Consider the following 12,084-nt stretch of genomic DNA (forward strand, 5'->3'; position numbering starts at 1 on the left):
TTTGAGATTGATAATACAAGTATTATGTTAATTTTTTAGTACAATTGAAAGGAGGAGGATTGGAACCAGACTTCATAGTTACTAACGCACTTGTATGCCAATTGAATTATATTCGGTTCGACAATTTTATCTGTTAGCAATATTTCATAATCTTTATACTATGAAAGTTGTTTGACTTGATAGTGTAACTCGATGAGATATGTTAGTTCCACATTGGTTATTTTAACGTCACAAACTATGTTATGCTTTCTAAATTCAGACCTTATGAAACTCATTATTATACTGCCTATTAAAATTCTCACAAATTAACCACAAGTTCAAGTTAAACTCGCTCAACTTCTGTAATTTTTTTTTTTTATGTTAATTGCAAATTTAGTGATTTAAACTTTGAAAAATTATTCAATGAGCTTTTGAAAATTTAAAATTTAACTAGACACAAAATTAAATATTTGAAAAAAAATTCAAATTTACATTTGATAGATCAATTAAATTTTTTTAAAAAATGAATTTGGTAACGATTTGTTTGACACAATTAAGAGTTCTACTGATTAAACATTGTTAAAAATTTATTAACTAAAACCATGTTTATCCTAGGAGAAAAATAATCCATCAATGTTAATATGAAAAGTGGGCTCCAATAGATTATTTTTAGGGCTGACAAGAGAAATAACAAATTTTAAAGTTTCATTTGGAAAATTAGCAAAAGGGTTCAAAACAAATTTATATAATAAAAAAGTACTAATTAATAAATGACAAAACCACCCTAAAACAACAAAATTAAGTACAAACGAGAATACAAAGATACACTGCTTCAAAAACAACATGAATGTCATAGATAAACTCTACCTAAATAATCTAGAACCACAAATACACAGTATCTAAACATTTCAGAAGCAAAAATTAAAAATCACCTAATATGGTCCTTAGCGCTTCCAGCTACCTATAGAATGCGTGTATGCGACGGAAGATGACGATCAGGCGGTGGGGTTCATTAGAAACTTATGGATGTCTACAACAATGAACTTCCCCCAAGATGAGAAAGAGAAAAGTTGATTGTACTAGTGAAGTTGTGGTTGGCAAGTGAATCTTTGAAGGAATTGCAACTTCAGGACGATGTGACTATTGTAAATATGATTGTGTTTGACATCAAATCAGTGCAGGGAGTTTCATCATCTTCATTCCATGTAACCATTTTGCTCATAGGATTTTGAAAATAAACTTTAAACATTATCAATCCCAGAACGTCAATGTTGAACACGATTTTCAAAATAGAAACAAAAGTGTGCGAGCAAAAAAGGTCGACGATCTAGCAAGGGTGGTCATTAAAAGATAACCAAGATGATGGAATTCAAGAAAGTGTTGATGAACCAACAATCGCAGACATGAGATTAAAAAGGAGAAAAAGAGATTTTTGGGGCGATTAAGTGAAGAAGATGAAAAATGTGAGATTTAGGGTTTTTTGTTATCTTATAATAAGAATAACATTAATAATAAATTGAACAAAAAAAAACATATATATATTTACATATATACGCACTAGACCTTTAATATTAATATTAATATTGTTGTTTTCGAAACTTATTAGAGAAATATTGTTGTTTTGGGTTCGAGGTTAGAGGTCGAACGTTGAGAACTCGACTAATGTGGAAGTCGAACGTTGAGAACTCGACGAACAAGGAAAAACTTGGAAACAATACATAAGCCGAAACTTCAACCCTCGACAAGGGAAATCTCGCGAATCTCGCTTAGGTTGTCGAAGGTTGAAGTTTCGACACACATCCACCCTTGAGATTGTAGGTTTATTACTTTTCTTTTTCCCACATAGAGGAAATAAAGTAATGAGATGGTATACTATATGTATTTGTGTACTCGAGCTGCTTCTAACAACCTATGCATTTTGTTATCATTTCGAATTAGACGGAGGCTTGTAGGATTGACGTGAGGGGGTGGGGATGGCTATATTTCTGGGAGTGAACTCCAGGCGAATATGAAGCACATGGATACAAGTTATGCCTTGGAATGAAAGACAATTCCGAATTAGCTTTGTCTGCGAACAAAATTTTGTATATTAGGTTGTCGAAGGTTACACACATGTCGAAACTTCAAAGCGATTAAGGAGATAAGTGGGCTGAAGCAGATTAAGAAGAGAGCGAGATTCAAAGAGAGATAGTAGGAGAGAGCGAGATGTTGAACGAGATTTTAAGAGAGAGCGAGATTCAAAGCGAGAATGTTGGAGAGAGCGAGATTTAGTTTATATTGACTAATCTAACTAACATTGAACTTGGTAAAATGAAATGGTTGAATGATTGAAAAATGAGATTATTCAGGAATACATATTGAATGCTAAGATTACGCATTGAGTTTCTGGTAGTAGATCCATAATCAAAAAAATGTTTATGATTGTTCCAGAAAAAATGAAAGCTAGTAATCATTAATGGAAAAATAACAACAATAACAGAGAAAGGGAGATATTGAGAGAGAGAGTGAAAGAGTGAGATCTTAGAAGAGAGCGAGAGTGAGAGTGAGAGAGCGAGATCTTAGGAGAGAGCAAGAGCGAGATCTTAGGAGAGAGCGAGATCTTAGGAGGGAGCGAGAATCTTCAATTGAACTTTCCATAGAAATATATATAAAAAAAAAAAAAAAGAGAGAGAGAAAAGAGCTAATAATCATACTATAATAGAATAATCATTAGACTATAATTGAATATATTAGATTATTATACTATAATTGAATAACCATTAGACAATAAATTGAATATATTAGATTATTATACTATAATTAAATAATCATTAGACAACAAATTGAATATATTAGACTATTATACTATAATTAAATAATCATTAGACAACAAATTGAATATATTAGATTATTATACTATAATTGAATAATCATTAGACAATAAATTGAATATATTAGATTATTATACTATAAATTGAATATATTAGATTATTATAATGTAAAACTTTATTGATTACAAAAAAAAAATTTGAATATATAGTAGATTATTATAAAACAATTGAATATACAATAAAATGAATATATAATAAAAAAAAATATTTATTATTCAATCCCTAAGCCCATCTTAGTAACAAAGAACACTTCCTTCGATTATGTCCTAACTGGTTACAAAATCCATATCGTTGTCGAGTGGCTGGTTCTGTCCAATCCATCTCGTTGTGATAACGTGAACTTTTTGGTCTACCAGTTCTTATGGATCAGGATGTAAGACATGTATATTAGGGTGCATGATCCAGTAATCTTCATACGGTACAGGTTGAAATTGAGGAGAGTAACATTCAGCATACGTTGACAATTTGTAGTAGTCCTCAATAAAAACTTCGTAGTTTGTTAAAATGTGAGCAAACGGCCATAAAATGCGAGCATGGAATGTCGAATGCTTGCCACTTGTTACATGAACAGTACCGCTTGGTATGATAGCTTGTTCGAATCACTAAGCCATTTTATTCACTTGATGTTCCTGCCACTGTTAGCTAACCTCCATGACGCGGAGCGGTATTCGTGGGGTGGAGCATGCTTGGCATGATTGTATAGACAACTATGCAAAGCAACAAGACCTGAGGTTCGAGAGATAGTTGGACCTCTCATACTTTTGCTATTATGGGCTTGGGATCAATTCTCAACAATGGCTCCACAGCTACATCATGTTAATGACGCTCAGTTAGTTGGACGAGCCTACGGTTCTCGGTATGTTGTTTTAATTCAATTTAATTTTTATATCACTAATCTAGTTAATTTAAATTCTAAATTATCAATTTAAAAATTTAGGTGGAGAGACAAATTTTGTGTGACTAGGACAGCCACACATGTAGTCAACCAGTATAGATACATGTTTGATCTGCTTCAACCTGAACAGATACATTACACTAAACCTAATTGATTATTTTATTCACATTTTTATTGTATTTGTCTTTAATATTCTCTAATATAATATTTTGTGTTTCAAGTTATTTGGGAGTCGTACAAAATTATTGTGCATACTTTGCCTAATTTTTGTACGAATGGTCAAAACATATGGCGGACGATGAGTCCTCTCATATGTTTTCACATTGGTGAGTGGCATCTTCCTGACAGGGTGATGAGACAATTCGGTTTTCAGCAGGATGTCCCATCACCTTGTAATATTGAACCCGTACTGCATGATATTGACCTAAGGACTGGAGATTGGTCCGAAAAAGTTGCACATTTGGTAGTGCGATGGCACTATCGTGCAAGGTTTATTGTAGTGGGGGTTTCTCTTGAACAGTTTGACACAGATGTCACTCCAGAATATATTCATTGGTATAATAATATCACAAGGCGCTACGTCACTCGTCCGGGAGCAGCTGTGGGTCATTTGGTAAATGAATGAATATTATCTAATTTTTTTAATTTAAATTTATTTAAAATGTTGTCTAATTGTTTTATAATTCACAGAGATCGAACAACAGTAGACTCCGTGAGGTTGCGAATGATCCGAACCAGGTTCTTGCTATATGTAGTGACAACCAAAGCTATATGTACGATATACCTATTGTTCCTCCACCAGCTCCTAGACGTAGAGGACCTATTCGGGAAGAGGATGAGTTTGATGAGGTTGCACATAATGTGGAAGAGTTGCCCCCTATGACGCAGACGCAGACTCAAACTGATTATGTTAGTCCGATGATGATGATGCCAGCATTTGGTTCAGGACATTATGACTCAGAGGCTGGTCCTTCGTCTTCATACGTGCATGGACATGGTCGGGGTCGTGGAGAGCATAATGAATATTTATATTATGAAGCGCCTGCAGAGGTACCAGAGCAACATCAAGAAGAACCCGAGCAACCTCAAGTTCGAAGTCGACGACGACAACGACAACCAGCTCGAAATCGACGACGTCCGCCTTGTGGGACACATTGATTTTTGTAATTATTTTTATATAAATGAGATATTTAATTTACATTTTTTTATTTTTATGAGTTATTATTTTTTTAATTTATTCTTTTTAGAGTTTAAATAAAATAATAAAATATTTTTAGAAATTGTTTTTATAATGAAAAATTAAAAAAAAAAAAAAAAAAAAAAAAAAGGATTAGAAAGAAGAAGGTGGAATGTGTAATAATTAAAAAGGAAAAAAAAAAGGAGAAATTTGTACGGTATTCTCGCTCCCTATCAAAATCTCGCTATTTCTCGCTCTCACTCTCTCTCACAATCTCGCTCTCGAATTTGATTGGGAAGTTCCGTGGCAAAAAGAAGATTCATTAGCTCGTTATTTAGTCAGACTTGCTGAGATGATAGAATCCGTAAAAATTATTCAACAAGCTTCACCTTATGAAAATTTAGAAATACGATCTTTTGATAAAGGAAGGTCTCCGGAATAATAATTAAACAGACTCAATAATAATGTTAGGAAGGCAAGGTCGAGGGTTCAAAGTTCGACGTACAAATGAAAGGAAGGTCCTAGGTCGAATTTTCAACCCTCGACTTATTTATAAAAAAAAATAAATAAATAAAAAATACAACAACAACAACAATATTTTACAAATAGTTTGAAAACAATAATATTTTCCTAAATAGTTTCTTAAAAACAATATTCTTTTAATTTTCCCTACACGCACTTGTTCTAAGGAAAAATTAAAAGGATATTGTCCTTTTAGAAACTATTTAGAAAAATATTGTTGTTTTCAAACTATTTGTAAAAATATTGTTTTTTTTAAAAAAAATAAGTCGAGGGTTGAAAATTCTACCTATGTAGGTCGAACTTTGAACCCTCGACCTTGCTCTTCCTAACATTATTATTGAGTCTGTTTAATTATCATTCCGGAGACCTTCCTCTATCAAAAGATCGTATTTCTAAATTTTCATAAGGTCCCCTGGAATTCCTTCCAAAGCTTGTTGAATAATTTTTACGAATTATGTCATCTCAGCAAGTCTGACTAGATAACGAGCTAATGAATCTCCTTCTTTTTGCCATTGAACTTCCCAATCAAATTCGAGAGCGAGATTATGAGAGAGAGCGAGATTTTGAGAGAGCAAGAGTTTGAGAGAGCAAGAGCGAGATTTTGAGCGTGAGCGTGAACAAGAGCGAGAGCATGAACGTGAGCGTGATCGAGAGCGAGAGCGAGAGCGAAATAGCGAGATTTTGATAGAGAGCGAGAATACCGTACAAATTTCCCTTCTTCTTTCTAATCCTTTTTTTTTAATTTTCTATTTTATAAAAATAATTTCTAAAAATATTTTATTATTTTATTTAAACTCTAAAAAGAATAAATTAAAAAAATAATAACTCATAAAAATAAAAAAAATTTAAATTAAATATCGCATTTATATAAAAATAATTACAAAAATCAATGTGTCCCACAAGGCGGACGTCATCGATTTCGAGTTTGTTGTCATCGTTGACTTCGAATTTAAGGTTGCTCAGGTTCTTCTTGATGTTACTCTGGTACCTTTGCAGGCGCTTCATAATATAAATATTCATTATGCTCTCCACGACCCCGACCATGTCCATGCGCATATGAAGACGAAGGACCAGCCTCTGAGTCATAATGTCCTGAACTAAATGCTGGCATCATTATCGTCGGACTAACATAATTAGTTTGACTCTGCATCTGCGTCATAGGGGGCAACTCTTCCACATTATGTGCAACCTCATCAAACTCATCCTCTTCTCGAACAGGTCCTCTATGTCTAGGAGCTGGTGGAGGAACAATAGGTATATCGTACATATAATGAATTTTCTCCATATAGGTTTGGTTGTCACTACATATAGCAAGAACCTGATTCGGATCATTCGCAACCTCACGGAGTCTACTGTTGTTCGATCTCTGTGAATTATAAAACAATTAGACAATATTTAAAATAAATTTAAATTAAAAAAATAGATAATATTCATTCATTTACCAGATGACCCACAGATGCTCCCGGACGAGTGACGTAGCGCCTTGTGATATTATTATACCAATGAATATATTTTGGAGTGACATCTGTGTCAAACTATTCAAGAGAAACCCCCACTACAATAAACCTTGCACGATTGTGCCCTCGAACTACCAAATGTGCAACTTTTTCGGACCAATCTCCAGTCCTTAGGTCAATATCATGCAGTACGGGTTCAGTATTACAAGGCGATGGGACATCCTGTTGAAAATCGAATTGTCTCATCATCCTGTCAGGAAGATGCCACTCACCAATGTGAAAACATATGAGATGACTCATCGTCCGTCATATGTTTTGATCATTCGTACAAAAATTAGGCAAAGTATGCACAATAATTTTGTACGGCTCCCAAATAACCTGAAACACAAAATATTATATTAGAGAATATTAAAGACAAATACAATAAAAATGTGAATAAAATAATCAATTAGGTTTAGTGTAATGTACCTGTTCAGGTTGAAGCAGATCAAATATGTATCTATACTGGTTGACTACATATGTGGCTATCCTAGTCACACAAAATTTATCTCTCCACCTAAATTTTTAAATTGATAATTTAGAATTTAAATTAACTAGATTAGTGATATAAAAATTAAATTGAATTAAAACAACATACCGAGAACCGTAGGCTCGTCCAACTAACTGAGCGTCATTAACATGATGTAACTGTGGAGCCATTGTTGAAAATCGTTCCCAAGCCCATAGTTGCAAAATTATGAGAGGTCCAGCTATCTCTCGAACCTCAAGTCTTGTTGCTTTGCATAGTTGTCTATACAACCATGCCAAGCATGCTCCACCCCACGAATACCGCCTCGTATCAAGTGAACATCAAGTGAACAAAATGACTTGATTTATCTGGAAATAGACTTCCACCCATTATTTGTAGTATATATGCTCGCGCATATCTTATGACGGTTTCCTCTTCTGCATCATCTGTGAGCTTACGAAATTGTGTTCCTAATCATATTAACTTCGATCCTTTAATCTTGTCGGCAGGTAAGGTCGCACTAAGGTTATCTGAGCAAGAGCATTTATAGGCAACATTCGAGCTCCTTTGAGGACTCCATTTATGCACTCTGATAGATTTGTCGTCATCCACCCATATCTGAATCCTCCATCATGTGCTTGAGTCCATTGCTCTAAACTAATATTATCAAAAAAAACTTAGACAGCTCCGATTTATTCCTTTGATATCTTCAATTGCTTTGTTGAACATTTGAATTTGAAACTGACACCCGACACGATAAACATAATTTTTCAATGAATTAAATTTATACTTTTTATTGAAATTGCTGACGATATGTCGTAAGCAGAAACGATGGTGGCATTTCAGTTCCGTCCAACCATTTGTCGGGTTGTTCACTGCTGCAATTATACCAGCATGTCGATATGAAATTAAATACACCTCTTCGTGTGTTACAATTTCTCTAAGGTGTTTCATACTTAGTGATCTCGAACAAGCCATCATACCGAGCGGTATTGTTCATGTAACAAGTGGCAAGCATTCGGCATTCCATGCTCTTTTTTTTCTTTTTTTATATATATTTATTTTTTTAGTATAATAATCTAATATATTCAATTTATTGTCTAATGATTATTCAATTATAGTATAATAATCTCATATATTTAATTTGTTGTCTAATGATTATTCAATTCTAGTATAATAATCTAATATATTCAATTTATTGTCTATGATTATTCAATTATAGTATAATCTAATATATTCAATTATAGTCTAATGATTATTCAATTATAGTATGATTATTAGCTCTTTTTTCTCTTTTTTTGTATATATTTCTATGGAAAGTTCAAATAAAGTGAAGACTCTCGCTCTCTCACTCTCGCTCTCTCTCAGTATCTCGCTCTCTTTGTTATTGTTGTTATTTTTCCATTAATTATTATTAGCTTTCATTTCTTCTGGAACAATCACAAACACTTTTTTTATTATGGATCTACTACCAAAAACTCAATGCATAATCTTAGCATTCAATGTGTATTCTTGAATAATCTCATTTTTCAATTATTCAACCATTTCATTTTACCAAGTTCAATGTTAGTCATATTAGTCAATATAAACTAAATCTCGCTCTCTCCAACATTCTCGCTTTGAATCTCGCTCTCTCCTAAAATCTCGTTTTGAATCTCGCTCTCTCTTGAAATCTCGTTCAACATCTCGCTCTCTCCTACTATCTCACTTTGAATCTCACTCTCTCCTTAATCTGTTTCAACCCACTTATCTCCTTAATCGCTTTGAAGTTTCAACATGTGTGTAACCTTCGACAACCTAATATACAAAATTTTGTTCATAGACAAAGCTAATTCGGAATTGTCTTTCATTCCAAGGCATAACTTGTATCCATGCGCTTCATATTCGCCTGGAGTTCACTCCCATAAATATAGCCATCCCCACCCCCTCACATCAATCCCACAAGCCTCCGTCTAATTCGAAATGATAAAAAATGCATAGGTTGTTAGAAGCAGTTCGAGTACATAAATACATATAGTATACTATCTCATTACTTTATTTCCTCTATGAGGGAAAAAGAAAATTAATAGACCTGCAATCTCGAGGGTGGATGTGTGTCGAAACTTCAACCTTCGACAACCTAAGCAGATTCGCAAGATTTCCCTTGTCGAAGGTTAAAGTTTCGGCCTATGTATTGTTTCCAAGTTTTTCTTTGTTCATCGAGTTCTCAACATTCAATCACCACATTAGTCGAGTTCTCAACGTTCGACCTCTAGCCTCGAACTCCCAAAACAACAATATTTCCCTAATAAATTTCAAAACAACAATATTTCTCTAATAAGTTTTGAAAACAACAATATTAATATTAAAGGTCCCTTGTTCTAAATATTTAAAGCTTAATTCCCATTTATATGTTTCCTTTTAAATACAACAAGCCATTTTTACGTGTTTCAATATGAAAAATTAAAAACATCGAAATTATGAAGAAAAAAAGATCAAATTAATTTTATAACAATATGTATAAAATAATGAGAAAAATATTTAGATACAAATGAATTTGTAATAAATATTTAAGCAAATCGAAAGTTAGTTGTATAAAATCAAATTTGATAATAAAAGATAAATTCAAATATAAATTGTAGAGAAAAATTCAGAAGTTTTTATTTATTGTGATTAGTTCGATAAGTTGTTAGATAAAATCTAATTTGATAATAAAATATAAATTCAAATATAATTTGGAGGAGAAAAATCAAGAAGAGAGTTCGTTTATTTATAATACACTATATTCATAACTCTATTTTCATTTAAGCTTCAATAATTACACTGTATTTATAAATAACTCCATCAACCACAAAACCTATGAAAGAAGCCTAACTCGTTGTAGAGGCATGGCAAAAAGAGCAAAATTGCAAAAGTGGATATTTATTTGTTTGTCAAAAAGACAAGCTAATGATATAATAAGATGATAATGAATAAAAGGTGATTCAAAATACAAAAAATGACAAAATTTAAATGAAATATATAGCTTGTTAGATGATAATATGTATAAAATATCAAGTAAAATCCTAATCAAAATAAAATAATAATAATAAAAATCTAAATTTAAAATAATAAAAAAATGAATAAAATAATATAAAATTTAAAGATAAATTATAAGTTAGAATCAAAATGATGATAAATAAATTAAAGATTGATTAATTCTGAATAATTTCAAGAGTGGTTATAACTAATTTGAATCGATTAGGGGGAGAAAAATAAGGAAGAGATTAGTTTATTGTAAATCAATTTATGAAGTAATTATCAAAATCTAATTTGAATATTAAAAATAAATTTAAATTCCAAAAGATGGCGAAAATTACAGAATGACGCTCATTTTTAGTTTTGAAATTGGATATGTTAGATTATAATATGATTAATTTGGTTATTAATCAAATTACATTGTATTTATATTCAGGTTATTAATCAAGTTCTCAACTTACACGGTATTTATATCTTAGTTATTAATAAAGCTCTACATTTAATATTTCGGACATACGAATCAACCAAGAAAAAGTCAGGTATTATCAAAATGTCGACTAAAATAGTGACTAAATATAAAATATGTATAATCGAATGTAACATGTACAAAACAATTTAAACCTTCAAAAGTATGAAAAGAAAATATCCGGTTAATTTATTAAGAATAAGTATAAAATACTGAACAACAATTCAAACATTTGAATAAATTTAAAATTTGATTAGATAATTGAAATTTGATAATATATGGATATTTAAATATAAAATTGGTAGAAAAATTTAGATATTTAATTCAAGTAAGATTAATTTGAAGAGTGGTTAAACATAATTTAAATTAATAATAAAATCTACATTGAAACGTTAACTACGTGAGAAAAATCAAAGCGATTATTTTGAGGAAGACGATTATTTTTAGTTTTTCAAATGAATCGATTAGAAGTGGAGAACTAAGCATCGACAATTATCTATATACAGAACCCATTGTTTATGATTCTACACTTATCTTGTATTTGTAGTTTCATCAATAACAAAAACTACGAACTAGACAAGGGTAAAACTGGGATTTGAAAATTCGTGGTCATGTACATGTCATGTGACTTGCCATAAATCTTATTATTTACCAATTTTGATATCTTTCAAAACCAAACCCAAAAATCTACCATACATTCTAATTCCCTTATTTTTATTATCATTTACCGACGTTCGATAATCGTAATGAGTATTGAGACTCATCTTGAAATTTGTAATCAAATTGTCCAATCTAATTGAGAAATGGAGGATGCTTAATCTAATTATGATTGAAAATTACATGAGACCCAATATCTTTCCTATTGTCATTATCATTATCGTTACAGATATTATTAATGTGAATATAAAAATTATGAATATATCATATTTGTTATTAAATTTACCTTTATCGCTACCATTAACGTTAGGATCAAATAGTAATGGTAATAGTAAAATGTGATAGATTCATAATTTTAGATAAATACAATCAAAAGTAATCCAATTATGTTTACAATTCAGACTTATTACGAATCATCCATCAATAAAATCTCATTCCAATTACATCAATTGGCAAATGTGACCTCCATAGATGCAAACAGAATAAACTATGGACAAATAGTACAAACCCAAACTACTGTGGCTCCCAAAACTTCATTTAAGGATCTTATGAACAT

Source organism: Benincasa hispida, chromosome 10 (genome assembly GCF_027475165.1).
Source record: "Benincasa hispida cultivar pf3 chromosome 10, pf3_genome.v1.1, whole genome shotgun sequence".
In the NCBI taxonomy this organism is placed as follows: domain Eukaryota; kingdom Viridiplantae; phylum Streptophyta; class Magnoliopsida; order Cucurbitales; family Cucurbitaceae; genus Benincasa; species Benincasa hispida.